The sequence below is a fragment of the Equus caballus genome, chromosome 3, assembly GCF_041296265.1.
Source record: "Equus caballus isolate H_3958 breed thoroughbred chromosome 3, TB-T2T, whole genome shotgun sequence".
Lineage (NCBI taxonomy): Eukaryota > Metazoa > Chordata > Mammalia > Perissodactyla > Equidae > Equus > Equus caballus.
This window is the reverse complement of record NC_091686.1, coordinates 105,843,774-105,858,650: the sequence shown is the minus strand read 5'-3', so window position 1 is coordinate 105,858,650 and position 14,877 is coordinate 105,843,774. Positions and strand designations below refer to the sequence as shown.

At 45.5% G+C, this 14,877-nt stretch overlaps 1 protein-coding gene across 5 annotated transcripts in view; it reads right to left on the bottom strand.

Annotated features, from left to right (window-relative positions):
• CCDC149 (coiled-coil domain containing 149) overlaps positions 1–14,877 on the bottom strand; it is a 100,338-nt gene that overhangs the window by 83,912 nt on the left and 1,549 nt on the right. Inside the window, exon 1 of one of the 5 annotated variants that reach the window (XM_070262535.1) lies at positions 48–104. The exons of the other annotated variants lie outside the window; for them this stretch is intronic. The gene's annotated coding sequence lies outside the window, so the exon portion shown is untranslated. Of the gene's footprint in view, positions 1–47; positions 105–14,877 lie in introns of those variants that run through there. 5 annotated transcript variants of the gene reach the window in all.

Genomic DNA, 14,877 nt, shown 5'->3' with positions numbered 1-14,877 from the left:
AAACGAAAGAATATTTTCCTTCTGGTTCCATAATTCAAAATATGTACCTCCTAAAAATGAATACATCACCGTACCAGGCTGGTTGTCCACTCATTCATTGATTCATTCATTCATTTGGTAATGCTGTGGAAGAGTGGGAAAAACACACACTTTGGAATCAGAAAAACCTAGGGTTCAAATCCCAGCTCTTGCATTACTCGCATATTCTCTTACATTTACTTATCTCTTAGTTGTACTGACTACAGCTATCCCACGATGGTAACTCTAGCTGCCTCCCAGGCTGTTGTGAGGAATTAATGAAATCACATTTATAAAGCATCTAGCACAAGACTCAGCACACTAAAAAGAGCTCGATATAATGTATCCTTTTTCCTTCAAACATGTGCCTGCACTGAACCTTGTGTGAAAAATGCTTCGTGTCGTGCCTGGCATACAACAAGCGCTTAATACATGGAAACAACATAACTTGACTATTAGTAATAATGATGAAACTAAGAGAAGAAGTAGCAATCAGAGTAGTGGCCGTAGTCACAGTGGTAATAAAACAATCAAAAGCTAAACCAGGGTGAGACGGGATGAAACCGGGGAGGGTTCCCAGACGTGCGCGGTTCACGCCTTCATGATCAAGACCTAACTGTTCTGCGCCAGGGAGGAGCCTGTTTCTGGGAGACACGTGGAAGTTTTCTCCTTGTCAGTGTCTTCAGGAATGATCCCAGCAATCAAAACAGCTTTTTTCCTTGCTCACCAATGTCATCTTAAAAGAACCTCTCTCTAAACCCAGATGTTTAAATTTTCCAATGAATTTCTCTCCTCCTTTAAAAATGAATTTTTTGAAAGAAATTGAGGAGTGGGATGAACTAGCATCTAGAATTTGCTCTCCTGTAAAAACCTTTACACTGCGTGCTGGGATGCGAGGTGCCTTTTCCAACACACACAGGGGTGGCTCTTGGGATGTTCTGCATAATACACATGTATTCGAAGAAACTAAGGGAGCGGAGAAGGCACAAGCAGGCCTTGCAAAAAACCACAGGGAAATCTTGGAGTCACTGACCCTGCAGCCTGTTCTAGAGCTGAATAGAACCCCTGATGTCAGACATCTGGGTTTTCTGATGGTGGGAAACAAGACAATCAGTATTTCTAAGACATTGGCTCAAAGTCCAGCAAATGTGTGTTTTGTCAGTACCGCGGGATCCTATGCTGCCACCATGACTGATGGTGATGATGATGATGATAATGATGCTGGTGATGCTGATGATGACGATGACATTGATTTAGTGACATGGAAACTATTCACTACTTACTGCTGAGTAGGAAAAAGAACAAGTTATATAAACAGCATTGAGTGAGAGGAGTCGGAATAATGGTTACCTCAGGATAGGGATGTGTGATGACTGGTCAAGGGTATAGGGAACCTTCTGGGGAGCTCGGAATGTTCCACATCTCGATCTGGGTGGTGGTTACACAGGTGCGTGCACATGTAAAAATGCATCGAGCATTCACTGTGTGCATTCACCGTTCATGTGTTAGCCTCAATACAAATGAAAAAAGAAAAAAGCATACAATATAAACTCAGCTTTGGAAAGAAAGGCATGGGAAAATTTCAGAAAGATTATACACTAAAATATTAACAGCAGTCAGCTCTAGATACTGGAATTATAGTTTTTCCTTTTAAATGTATCTATGTTTTCTGAATTTGGGGGCATGTAGTGAATTTATATCACTCAGATATTTAAAATTAAATCCACCGTGACCCAAAGTTTCATGATCTCTAGGTAATACCCTCAGCCACTCACTTTTCTCCCTAAACCTTTCCTCTTTCATAGATTCAGGCCGTCAAGGGCAGGGCCCCTGCAGCTGCCTAAGGAGGGTCTCTGCACTGGGGTGAAGCAGGAGGGCGTGGGAAGGTGAATCCTCGAACTTCTTAGATTCTCTCTCTTCCTCAGAGCCTCTGCTCAGATAGGGCGGGTCAGCTGGTGCACCTGTCTCCAGCCACCACAGGACATGGTCATATCTGCAGGTCAACTGACACCACTTCTGCTCAACGTCCAGCCTCTATTGAAGTCTGAGCAGGAATCTGAAACCAGACCCCCAAAGTCTCTTTTTTTAGCTCAAGTTCTTGGGTTTAGCACTAGGTCAGCTGATATGAGTGTGCAGAGGGTCTGAACCCAGGGCTCCCAGTGGGAAAACATCTGACTTGAAGCCACCAGGACTAGCTCCACACACTGGCTTCTTGCCGAGTGACCATCAAAAAGGGCTCTGCATTTCTGAACATTTCATAAACACTCGGAATGACTGTTTGCCTATAAAATGAAGACACTACCCTCTGCTCGTTCTAATGGGCAGGGTGGTTATGAGGATTAGATAAGAGGATGTAGAGGAAGGTGACAACATCCTGTTGGGTTTTGCACCCCAACTTTTAGCAAAGTGTCTGGGACATGGTAAATCCTCTTAAATATCAGTGGAAGAGAGACGAACGTAAGGAGTTATTTTTGTCTATTATTTCTCATGATGAAAAGATGACCATAGGCACCAAAGAAATTGCACAATTTCTTTGCATGAGAGTCAACCGTGGGTGGCAAATAACATAGGAGCAAGCTTAAATTCTAGTCCAGAGCAGAGTTAGAGGCTGGCGTATGTTCAGACACACTGTGATACAGGTCAGAGCCCATTATAGAAAGTAGCTCTTTATAACCAAATGATTTCCCACCCGCAGCTTCTGCCTGACTCTTTTCAAGCAATATATCTCACACAATAAAATTTGAGTTTGGAAGAAAGGAAGGAAAAGAAGGGAGGGGGGAATTGGCTTCTAGTAAATTCATAAATCCCTTAGAGCTTATTAAAAGGAGATTTGACTTACTAGCTTTAAAAGATCACAATCTATATCTTCAAAGTCAGAAGGTCTGTGAGATGAAATGGATATAAGGGGACTTTGGGGAAAGAAATGAATGAAAATGTTGTTCTGACCAAAAAAGAAATGGATGTCCTTGTTTTAATTCAGTACTTTTTCAATTCAAGTATTAACGGAGAACCCAATAGGTTTGTCATCTCTTTTAGATTTGTTCACTACACTCAGGACTTTGCGCTGAGCACAGTGGGAGATTCAAACATGAATCGACCTGTTCCTGCTCCAAGTATCTCCAGGCTGGAGGCGAGGCATGTACATAAATAATTCCAAAGTCAGGCGGCCAGGGAGACACTGGTCACAGGGATATGCCTAGACGCTGTGGGATTGCAGAAGGCAAGAGAGCTTTCGGCTGGGGGGCGAGGTGGTCCTGACCAAGCCTTGAAAGAGCAGTGAGGACAAGACAACAAGAGTTCCAGGCAGAGGGCACAGCCGGAGTAAAGGCCAGGTGTGTGGAAACCTGCAGTGGTTCTGTTTGCCAGGAGCACAGGACACGTGAAAAGGAGAAACACAGAATAAGGCTGGAATGCTTGGTTTGGATGAAACTAAGAAAGGCTTTAAATGACAACAGAGTTTGAGCCACAGAGAGAGCCAACAGGGGCGAGGTTGAGTAGAGAAGGGTCAGGATAGGAGTTCTGCTTCCAGGCACTTGGTCAGGCAGGAAGAGCTGCAGGAGGAGGCAGGCTGAGGAGGAGGCACCTGTAAGAATCCAGGCGGGAGGTTACTGTTAGGTCTCTGTGAGCAAGTGCTGTGTCTTTCCCCAGCACTGCTGTCAGCTTAATAAGAGGCAAGTAAGGGGCCAGCAGATGACTGAAGACCAAAGAGGGGTACAACTGTGGAGGCTGAGCAACTCGGGTAGGAGACTGGATGGTGGACGTTAAGAGCGGTATAAAGTCAGAAGGTGAATAAGGGGAGAGCAGAAGAGGCCACAGAAAAGGAAGGTGCCCAGGAATTGATTGAGTAGCCTGCAAAGCTGGAGACTGTTGGGAAAGAAGGAAAGGTTACAGATTGACCCTGACAGCACTCACCAGGCTGGAGCAAATTAAAAAGCAAATTGGAACTGGCTAGAAAAAGGGAGTCCCATCCCTGCCACCTCCAATATTGCTGGGTCGTGGGGTCTGCAGATGGCAGAGCAAGCAGCTACGTCAATCTGTGCCCCATCAATATGAATTTTCAATGGCATCATGTTGACAGCCAGCAGCTGACACATCACCTCCCTCTGCAGAAGCATCTCGGAAGCGCTGGGCTGGGTTTTCCTCCAGCCCAGGCAAGGACAGGACCACCACCTCAGCTGCAGAGGGTCGGGGACTTTAAACACACCTTCACATACATCATCTCGCTTTATCCTCATCTTGGGTGAGAGATACAAAGCAGGTATTATTATCCTCATTGTATGAAGTCCAGAGAAATTGCAGTCTTGGGGAAATCAGGAGATTTTCCCAGGACGATGTAGCTACCTATTGGTGGAGCTTGGTGACATATAATCCACTGTAGCCTGAGCCACGTAGCTGGCCAGGACACCAGGAAACTGGCCAGGACACTGGACATGTGCTGAGGCCAGGTGGACACTCACTCCCAGCTCCCTCAGGGCCATGACCAGTCTGGAGGAGAGGCTGGAAGTGAGCAGGGCTGGCTTCAAAGATAATGTCGGAAATGGCAAGGTGAACTGTCTTTCCTTCCTTCTTTCTTTTTCTTTTCCTCCCTCCTTCCCTCCTTCCTTCCTACCTTCCCTCCCTCCCTCCCTTCCCTCCTTCCTTCCACACGTACCTGCTAAGTACCATGTGCCTAGGATTGTGCCTAACATTGCTGACCACCCACCTCTCTGAGGGTCCTCCATCCTCAGGAACCCCACTACCGTGCCTTCTTATCCTGCCAACAGTCCCCTATGCCATTTTCCCAACTAAAATACCATTCTCTTCCCAACCTCTTGAGGCCCAAGGGAGGTAGGAAACTCAAGTGCAGGATAAGACAATTGAGCTGGGCTTTAAAGTATGAGTAGGAGGCCACCTTTGGACATAAGCCAAGGCTTAGAGGCGCCTCAGGGAATGGAATGATCTGATAACAGTCAGGACTGCTATGGAGAGTGGGGAAGGTGGCGCACATAAGGGCACATTAGGGGAGCCACTGGAAATAAGGAGGGAGGAGGGCCCTGGAGTTTCACTAAGGGACTGGCTTTCACTCTGCACGCTTTGGAAAGCAATCAGAGAGCTTTAAGCAAAAGAATGACAAATCATTTCAGTGCTTAGAATGACAACTCCAGTAACGGCATGGAGGAAAGACGATCTTAGAGGATGTTGCAAATATTCTGGGGAGAGTGAATGACAGCCTGGGCCACAGCAGGATGGTGGGCACGGCGACACGAAGCTCTTATTTAAGGACTTGTTCAAAAGCTGAAAACATGAACCTTCATGAAGAATTAGATGGCGGGGAGTAAGGTGGGAGGAAGGCTCCATGATGATGTCACTAATTGAGATGGGATAGAAGAAGGGAAGAGGGAAGACAAAGGCGGAAGGCAGAGGGAGGATGAATTTGTTTAGGGCAGGCAGAGCGTGAGGTGCCTGGGGGACACATCCAGAGGTCATGTGGAGGGAAGCAGAAGAGATGCGTGTAGGGAAAGAAGAGACGAGTGTCAGAGGCCGCACAGGCCTAGCAGGTTGAGGCCTGAAGAAAGCCCACTGGGTGTGGCAAATAGGAGGCTGGTCTTGGGTGGCCTTGGCAAGAACATTTTCAGGAGCGAACAAGGAGTGGAAGGCAGACTAAGGTAGGTTGAGAGTGGATGAAAGCAGAGGGACAGAGTTACAGGTTCAGATGGGCCTCTGTATCCTGCTCAACCCTCATCCTCATCCAGCCCCTCTCATACACTTTTAGCAGATCAGTTACCTTCCCAACACATCCCGGTAACTTCTCCCCTGCTCAGAGGGTACAATCATGTCGCCTCCAGGATGAAGGCCACACTCAGGACCCTAGCACTCTCTGTACCCTAACAGAGAATTCAAGGCCTGCCTAACAAACAACACCTCGTATCTCACCATGTGTCTCCAACCAGGGACCAGACAATCTGGGATGTCCCAAGCAAGCCCTGCATTTTACCACATCTGCACCTTTGCTATGCCCATTCTTTCTGCCTAGAACACCCTTCCTTCACATCTCCACTTACTGAAATCCTGCCCAAGCTTCCCGGCCCAAGTGCCACCCTCATCAGAACCTTCCTCAATCCCCCAATCTAAATTAACTTCCCCTTGACCTGCAGAGTGCTTATCACAATGTGTGTCACAGTGTATGGACCTTATCCCCATCTTCTATCACCAGTAGACTGTAAACCCTTTGAGAATAACTGTCTCATGAATAAGGCTTTGCACGTAGTAGTGTTCAATACGTGTCTGGTACCCTGAACGCTGACTTTCTCCCCTGCCACCCACCTGTCCCACTGAAATATCCCTGAGCTGTGCTTCATGCTTTTTTCATGTCAACCAACCAATCTAACACAGTGACAGATGCATCCTGATGTCACTGACCACCCCCCTCACCTGTGTGTCTGCCATTAACAAAGCTATAGATTGGCAAGCACATCTACGGACTCTTTTCAGGAATGAGAATGTGAAATCGAAGCAGAGGCCCCGCAAAGTGGCCAGAACTAAGTTGGTTCTGGGACACTTAATATCAGTATCATCTCTTAGGTCCTATACTTCTTGAGCCATAGCATGAAGCTCATCATTCTAGAATTCCTATCTCCTACCTCAACACATGTGGTTATAGTCCCTTCTCTTAGGAGCTCACTAACTTGCATAGGAGTTACACTCCACACACAGAGAAGGTCTCTTAGGGAGCATGTAAGTACTATAGGAGTGGTTTGGAATGTAAGCTACGTAAGGCAACAAGACAAAGAGCTCACTTCAAGCTTGGGTGGTCATGGATGATTTTAGGAGGGATGTGGGCTTCTATTCCACCTTGAAGGACTGATAAATGTTGTGGTCAGGGAAGAAGTGGCAGGCCCATCCAGATGCGGTCAGAGTGTGAGAAGAGATAGAAGCCAGAATGCACGACAGATCAGTTTAGCTGGAGCCCCCAATTTATGAGGGGAGCAATGCAACAAAAGGCTAGAAAGATAGGTCAAGGCCAACTTGAGGAGGACCTTGAACACCAGTAATGGGGAGCCACTGAACATTTCTGAGTAAGAAGACCTGATGAAAAGTGTTTTTTTTTTCTTTAAGTGGCTTAATAGGATAGTTGTGTAGAGGGTAGAGTGGCTTGAAGATCTGATACCTTGAACATAATTAAGATATTTGTTACAACAGAACAGCATAAAATAATGGAAACAGAGTAGACTAGCAGAGGTGAAATGAAAACAGGAAGACTTCAAAATAAAAAATCAACCAAAGGTTTATGTTCCTTGGGAACGAGGTATCCCCTACCACTGGCACCATTTTACCTGAAGGGACAGAGAAAGATGCAGACTCGCCACGAAGCAAAGTCCTCTGCCACGAGGTTCCCAAAGCCCCGGTATGGCTTTATTGGTAGAAAACCAGGCAGTGAGGGAAAATGTCACTCACTCTGGTCATTTTCATTCAGGGACTAACCAAAGTCCTCTTCTAATCTTCAGCCAATGTATTTTATTCAATGTGAAAGTCACTAAATTAATTTTTTAACATAATAAGAGTAGAAATTGTCAATTTTAGAAGCACATATGCGAACTTCCCTGCACAGGAGAGAACATGAATCCCATTAGTTAAAAATAGCAGTTGTGCTCACTTTCCCCCACATGCTAATTTTAATAAACTTACTCTGAAATTAGCCTGCCACTATGAAGATAGCTGCTCATCAAAAACCTTCCCAGTAAGCACTCGGCTTGCCTCACAAGAGTTCAAGTACTCCCAGGAAACTTTGAACAATGCAGAATTCGAAACGGAACTCATTCTCTTCTCACCAGTCTCAGTCACCCCTCAACCCTCTGTCATACCCAGCACCGCCACTCTCTGGCCATCCATCAAGTGTACTCTTGGACTCATTCTAGTTAATATTCCCAATCCAGTTGGCTATGAAATCCTGTAGGTGTCTTCCTTTAAAGTCCTTCTCATAGCCACCCCTTTTTCTCTATTCCCACTGATGCTATATTCCCTTAGCAACTCATTTATTCAAGCATCCAACAATTCATATATTCTACATTTATTGAGTACTTACAAAGGGTAAGATACACTACTAAGTGCTAAGGTCACAAATTAATAACATGTGGTCCCAACTTTCAAAGAGTTCGAGGTCTTTTGGGTCCAGTGGAGAGAGAAAGCCAACAGTTAGAAAACCATGTGGTAAGCGGTTATGACTTAGGTGCAATAGTGGTAATTGGGAATGTTGACGGTGACAGAAAGACTAGATTCCTGATTGCTCAGCTTAACTTGCCTTTCCCTGATTCCTGGCAGAATTACCAAATTTGTCTTTATGTCCCCAGTGCCTGGCACAGCACCTCATAGATGATAAAGGTTCAGTGATTATTGAGGTCAGTGGAAACAAATCCCAAGCATTTTCATCAACTTATACTCCAGCTAAAAAAGCATTCAGTTCCTCTCTATTACCAGCTACCTTAGCGCACACCCCTCTGTCTTGCTCTGGAAGTCATTCACCATCTGGTCTACCCTGGCTAACCAACCTCAATTTCTCCTATACCTCAACCCGCTGGTTTCAGCCTTTATCTGGAGCATTTCCTCAAAGGCCAACCACCAGTCCAGTGCTCATGCCTGCTTCCTGTCATGATCACCTGTGCCCTCTTCAGCCAAAGGGGAGAGACCCAGTTCAAGTTCCACTTCTTTTAAGCAGCTTTTCCCCACTGCAAGCCTCACCAGCTGCCTATATACATGTCTAAAATAATATTGTTCACTATTGTGCACTTTTTTCATTTAATAATATTATTAACATGAATAATATTTGAAATATTAACTGATCCCCTAGCTATCCACCTTGGCTCCATTTCTTGTAGCCCCTACTCTCTTTCTCCCCACATACCGCTCTCCCTTATTAGAAGCCAGACATTCTGTCCTCATGTGCCAAGGAACTGAGGGCCCAGGAGAACACAGGTGACAAAGTGATTGGCTTCTCAGTTTTGAAAGCCTGGTCCTTAATACATCAGGGCACAGATGAGTCTCCCCAGTAGCTCCATCCCCCAGGAACCCTCCAAAAAGACTAGAAAAGATCTCCAAAGTTGGGAAAGTGCAGAACCAGAGTGCAAAGGAGAGCCTGGGTATCAGTGAGTCTCTAGGAATGAAAAGTGAGCTTTGCCTAACCAGCCTGGGGTGGGGAGAGCAGAGTAGGACCAGGAACTGAGTTAGGGGGGGCATGGCTAGTTGTGACGGAAACTTGATGAGTTGGGGAACTGGAGAGGTAAAGAATAAAGCTCTCTATGGCAATGGTTGTCCTGAATATCCATTTCCCCCCCTTTTAAAAAATTAGGTTTATTGAGGCATAATTTACATAGAGAAAAATTCATCGATTTCAGGTGTCCAGTTCTAGGAATTGTAACAATACAGTCATGTAGCCATCAGCACAATCAAGGCACAGAATATGTCATCACTCCAAAGAGTTCCCTTGGGTCCCTCTGAGTCAATCCACTCACCCCACTCCTAGGCTCTGGACACCATCGATCTGTTTTCTGTCCTTTTAGTTGTGCCTTTTCAAGAACTTCACATAAACGGAATCTTACAGTAGGTACCTTTGATCTCCGGCTTCTTTAACAAATGTTTTTAAGGCTCATCCAATACTTTTGCATGGATCAGTAGTTCTGTTCCATCTTAACAATGAGCAGGAATCCTTTACATGGAATCCTGTGGACATGTGTCTTCATTATTGGGTAAATACCTAGGGGTAGGACTGATGGGTTTGGTTAAGTGCATGTTTGACTTTATGAGAAACTGGACAACTGTTGTCAAAAGTAGCTGTGCCGTTTTACATTCCTCCAGCAACAGATGAGACGTTCAGCTGCTCTGCATCCTTGTCAGCACTCAGTTTATCCGTTTGTTTATTGGTTTGTTTTTCTATTCTAATAGGTGCGTTATGGCATTTTGTTGTGATTTTAATTTATATTTCCCTAAGGACTGATGATATTGAGTATCTGTTCCTATATTTATTTGCCATCTGAATCTCTTCTTCGGCGCAGTGTCTATTTAACTCTTTTGCTCATTTTTTAAATTAGGTTGTTTGTTTTCTTACTATTGAGTTGTGAGAGTTGTTTATAAATCTGCATATAAGATATGTGTGCTGCACAAATTTTCTCCCAGTCTGTGGCTTGTCCTTTCGTTTTCTTAAAAGAGTCTGTCAAAGAGTAGAAGTTTTTAATTTTGGTAAAGTCCAACTTACCCTTTTTTTTGTCTTTCATGGGTTGTCTTTTTCATATACTATATACCCTTCTTACTTTTTAATGGAATCTCCCCAAATTTAAGTTGGGTACTCCCAGCTAAACACTGCATTTCCTAGCCTCCCTTGCAGCAAGGCGTGGCCATGCTCAGACCAATGGGATGTGAGCAGAAGTGATATGCTCAGCTTTCTAGTCACCCCTAACTAAAGAAAAGCCCCTTGCCCTGGACTTCCTCTCTCTCTCTTTCCCCTTCCCATGGGCTGGGACAAAAACATGGCACCAACCCAGCTTTAACCACACAGTTGAGGACCACCACATAAGACACAGTGGAGCAACAAGATGAAAGAAACCTGAGTTCTTAAAGGACTCATGAGCAGGAGCACCACACTGTGACATGAAAGAGACTTAAATGTCTACCTCATTTAAAACATATTTTGAGAGTAGGGATCTTTGTTATAGTGGCTTAGACTTTACCCTAACAAAAACACCCTTCTTTCCTAGGAAGGAAAAAATAATCCCAAGTTCCCTGGACCCAGCCTGGTGTTGTGTGGTGCATCTATGCAGACAATTGCACAACAGTTTTCCAAAGTTTCTCTAAGGTCAAGAGTGATGCAGGGGCAGCAGAATATGACCTTGCCCCCACCTTGGGCAACAGAGTAAGGTCCCCTATGCCCAGAGTAATGAAGGAGCAACACATCATCTTGTTCTTCATTCACCCAAAGTAGCATGTGTGTGGTACAGGTGGCCAAAGGGCCAGAAGAGGCCTGAGAATGGAACAAGGGGGAGGACAACAGTGACCAATGACCAGACACTAGACTGAAATGTGGAAAGTATGGCTAAACAAAGGTAGCCCCGACCAAACGCATGTCCCTCCCACCCCCACCATCATTCCTGCCAATGGCTGAGTATTAATTAAGCCCCCTAGAATTTAAATACAAATTCAGGGGAAAAGAGAGGTATAACTCCAGTCCATATTACATTTCCACCACCCTTACAATGAGAATTTGTCCTCTAAATTAAGATGTTACAGCAAAATACAGAAGTTTTCATTTCATGAACACCTGAGCTTGCGTTCTGTGGTTCATCCTCACTGTCCTAATGTTTCCTGAACACTCACAACTTGCCAAGCAGAGAGCAAAGCACTAACAAGCACTACTTCATTTGATCCTCACAATTACACCTATGAGGTAGGTACTTAAAAAGATGTGAAAACAAGGCTCGGACAAGTGCACGGTGCCGTGACTCCCTCCGAATCCATTCCCCTTCTTCTGCCCCAACCCACATTCGCACTCCAAGTGGTCCGGCCAGAGCTCTGTGCACAACTCCAGGCCTAAGACAATCAGATCACTACCCTCCTGAGCGATTTCTTCCAGGACAGGCGAGGGATCTAAGTGGGTTCAAATAGAGTGACTCTTAGGGTTTTATGGGATCTACCACGTAAGAGTCTCTGTCTTCCCCTCTGGACTTGAACTTGAGAGGATGGGAGGGTAAGACTGAAGCCAGGCAGCTAGCAGACCCAAAGACTGAAAGAGAGCATCTGTTTGAGCGCTGAGTCCAACTGTGCCCAAAGCCACCCCTATCTTGGAATTATTAGTCACACCTGCTGTATCAGTTTGCTAGGGCTGCAGTAACAAATTGCCATAAACTGGGTGGCTTGAAACCACAGAAATTAATTCTCTGATAGTCCTGGAGATTAGAAGTCCAAAATCAAGGTGCCAGTAGGGCCATGCTCCCTAATAAGGCTCTCGGGGAGGACCGTTCCTCTCCTATTCCTAGCTTCTGGCAGTTGCCAGTCATCTTTGGCATTCCTTGGCTTGCAGCTGCATAACTCCAATCTCTGCCTCTGTCATCACATGGCCTTCTCTCCTCTGTGTCTTCACATTGTCTTCCCTCTGTACATCTCTATGTCCAAATTCCCCTCTTCTCTAAGGACACTGGTCATTGGATTAGGAGCCTACTCAAATGACCCCATCTTAACTTGATTATATCTACAAAGACCCTATTTCCAAATAAGCTCACATTCATAGGTACAGGGGCTTAGGACTTGAACATACCTTTTTGGGGACACAATTCAACCCACAACATCAGCCAATAAATTCCCTCTGCGCTGAACCACTTGGGTTGGGCTTTTGATCATGAGCATCAAGGAAGAAGTAGAGCCAAGACTCACACTCAGATCTCAGTCAAAAACCAAGACCCAAGGCTGTGCCCTTAACCACAGGGCAGGACTATATGCCTATTTGACCCCTCTCTTCCAAAACAGTGGCTGTACTTTGGGCAGAGGCCCAGGGTTAACTATTTTCTATCTGCCTCACAGCCAGTGCATACAATACACTCAAGGAATATGAGGTTGATTGCAATCTAATTAATTAACCAAAATTCAAATAGTGAAATTGAATCAGGCACGGTTTATCATAGGGCAGTAGGCTGAGAGATGACCAGGATTTTTATCTTGGAAATAAAGTTATTGATTATCTGCACAGCTGCATTTCAAGATTTCCCCCAGATTTCAAGAGATCACCCCAGGTGGTGAGAGGAAGAACATCTCCCCCTCCCCCAGACGTTTAATTTCCAAAATAGAACACCAGTCGTGCTTCTTTCACACGCATGGCCGTGTTTACTTCAAGGTCTGAGAGAAGGCTGCAATCCCAGATTACACAAAAAATATGAAAATAAAACTGATCTCTGTGGCACAATGTTAAATGAAAACTGCTTCCTAGAGGCAAGCAAAGGAAGCCGACTGATGTAAGGAGAGCATGGGACTCTGGCAGGAAGAGCGATGGGGGCAGATCCAGGGTGGGAGGTAGAAACCGGGATCTGCAGAAAGAGATGCGAGCCCTTCGAAAGCCCATTTGGCCCAGGTCAGACGTCTGGTGACATCTTCCCCAGTTCCTTCAGCTGGGCTCCAAAAGCACTTTGAAACACCACTGGCCACTGACCATACTCTTCCTTGAATCCTTCTTGGCTGAATACCAGACAATTTCTCCATGCCAGACGCAGTCCACCACCAGCCAGCTAAACTTGAGTGAGTCAGGGAATCACCTGGGTAGCTCAGTTTGTGAGAAAGGCAGATTTAGGGGCTACACCCCAAGGCACTTTCGTGCTGTAGGTAAATCAGTTTCCTGTGGCTGCCATAACAAATACCGCAAACCAGTGGGCTTAAAACACAGAAACGTGTTCTCTCACGGTTGTGGAGGCCAGAAGTCCAAAATCAAGGTGTCAGCGGGATTGGTTCCTTCTGGAGATTCCAAAGCAGAATCTCTTCCATGGCTCTTCCAGCTTCTGGTGGCTGCTGGCAACTCTGGCATTCCTTGACTTGTTGTGGGATAATTCCAATTCCTGCCTCCATCTTCATATGGTCTTCCTCTGGGTGTCTTCCCAGAACCTTCTCCCTTGAATGTCTGTGTCTCAAATCTCTCTTTACTTTCTCTTACAAGGACACTAGTCATTAGATTTAAGGCCCACCCTAAATCCAGGAGGATCTCATCTTGAGATCCTTACTTGATTATACTTATAAAGACCCTATTTCCAAATAAGGTCATATTCATGAGGGTTGGGGGACCAAAGTGAGGACTTAGATGTATCTGTGGGGGAGGTACTCAATCCACTCTGATGCAGGTGATCTATAGATCATACTTTGAGAAACGCTTAATCCAGCTGCTGAGGATTCAGAGATGAACAAGACATGGTCCCCTCCTTGCGGAATCTGCTGTCTAGTGGAAGATACGGAGAGATGAATTCATGATTAAAATACAAAGGGTGGCCTGGTGATCCCAGGCTGGGGAGTCAGACAGACCAGGGTTTAAATTTGGCCCCCTCCAGCTGTGAGGCTCTGAGCAAGTTCCTTAGCCTGACTGAGCCACAGCCTCCTTACCTGTAAAACTAGAAGTAATTCCTACCTTACACCATTATGAGAATGAGACCACGAAGAATGCTTAGCATCAAGGATGGATTCAAGTAATAGCCATTAGCTATGATGAAGGCGAGAAGCATGTTGTATTCATTTTCACATCCCCCCTCCCCCTCCCTGTGGGCCTTCCACATCCCACGCCTTTAATGAACGTCTGTGGAAGGCAACAAGGCATCACTCTGGAGAAACAGCTGGGACGAGTAAGACAACTCCTGAAAGACCCATTTCAGGATCTTAACTGATTCAACAAGCATTTCTTGAGCAGCTGCTGTGTATGGGGCTCAGTATGTAGGCTCTTGGAACAAAGAGCCAAATAAAACACACAGCCTAGTGGGGAGACCACTAGGCTAGATACAGTGTGGTCAGTGCCAGGGAGAAGTGAGTCTAACACTGAGGAGCACACTCAAGGGACATCCGTGCAATTAAGCACTTCCTTCTTTTGGTTTTCCATCCTTCAGGTTCCATTCTTTAGTACTCTCTTAGTGTTATTGTGTGACTCTCCTCCCAAACTATACATATGCTCCAGGAGTTCTTTGAGGGCAGAGGAGTTTCTGTCTTCTTCACCACAGAATCCCAAGCACCGGGAAATGTACCTGACCCCGAATGGGCAACTGATAAGTACCTGACGGAGTAGTGAATATTCCGCTCCTATTTCAGGGCCTGACACTGGACTTCCATGAAGAACCACCTCCAGCCTCCTTGACTACTGGGTCTGATTCTTGATGG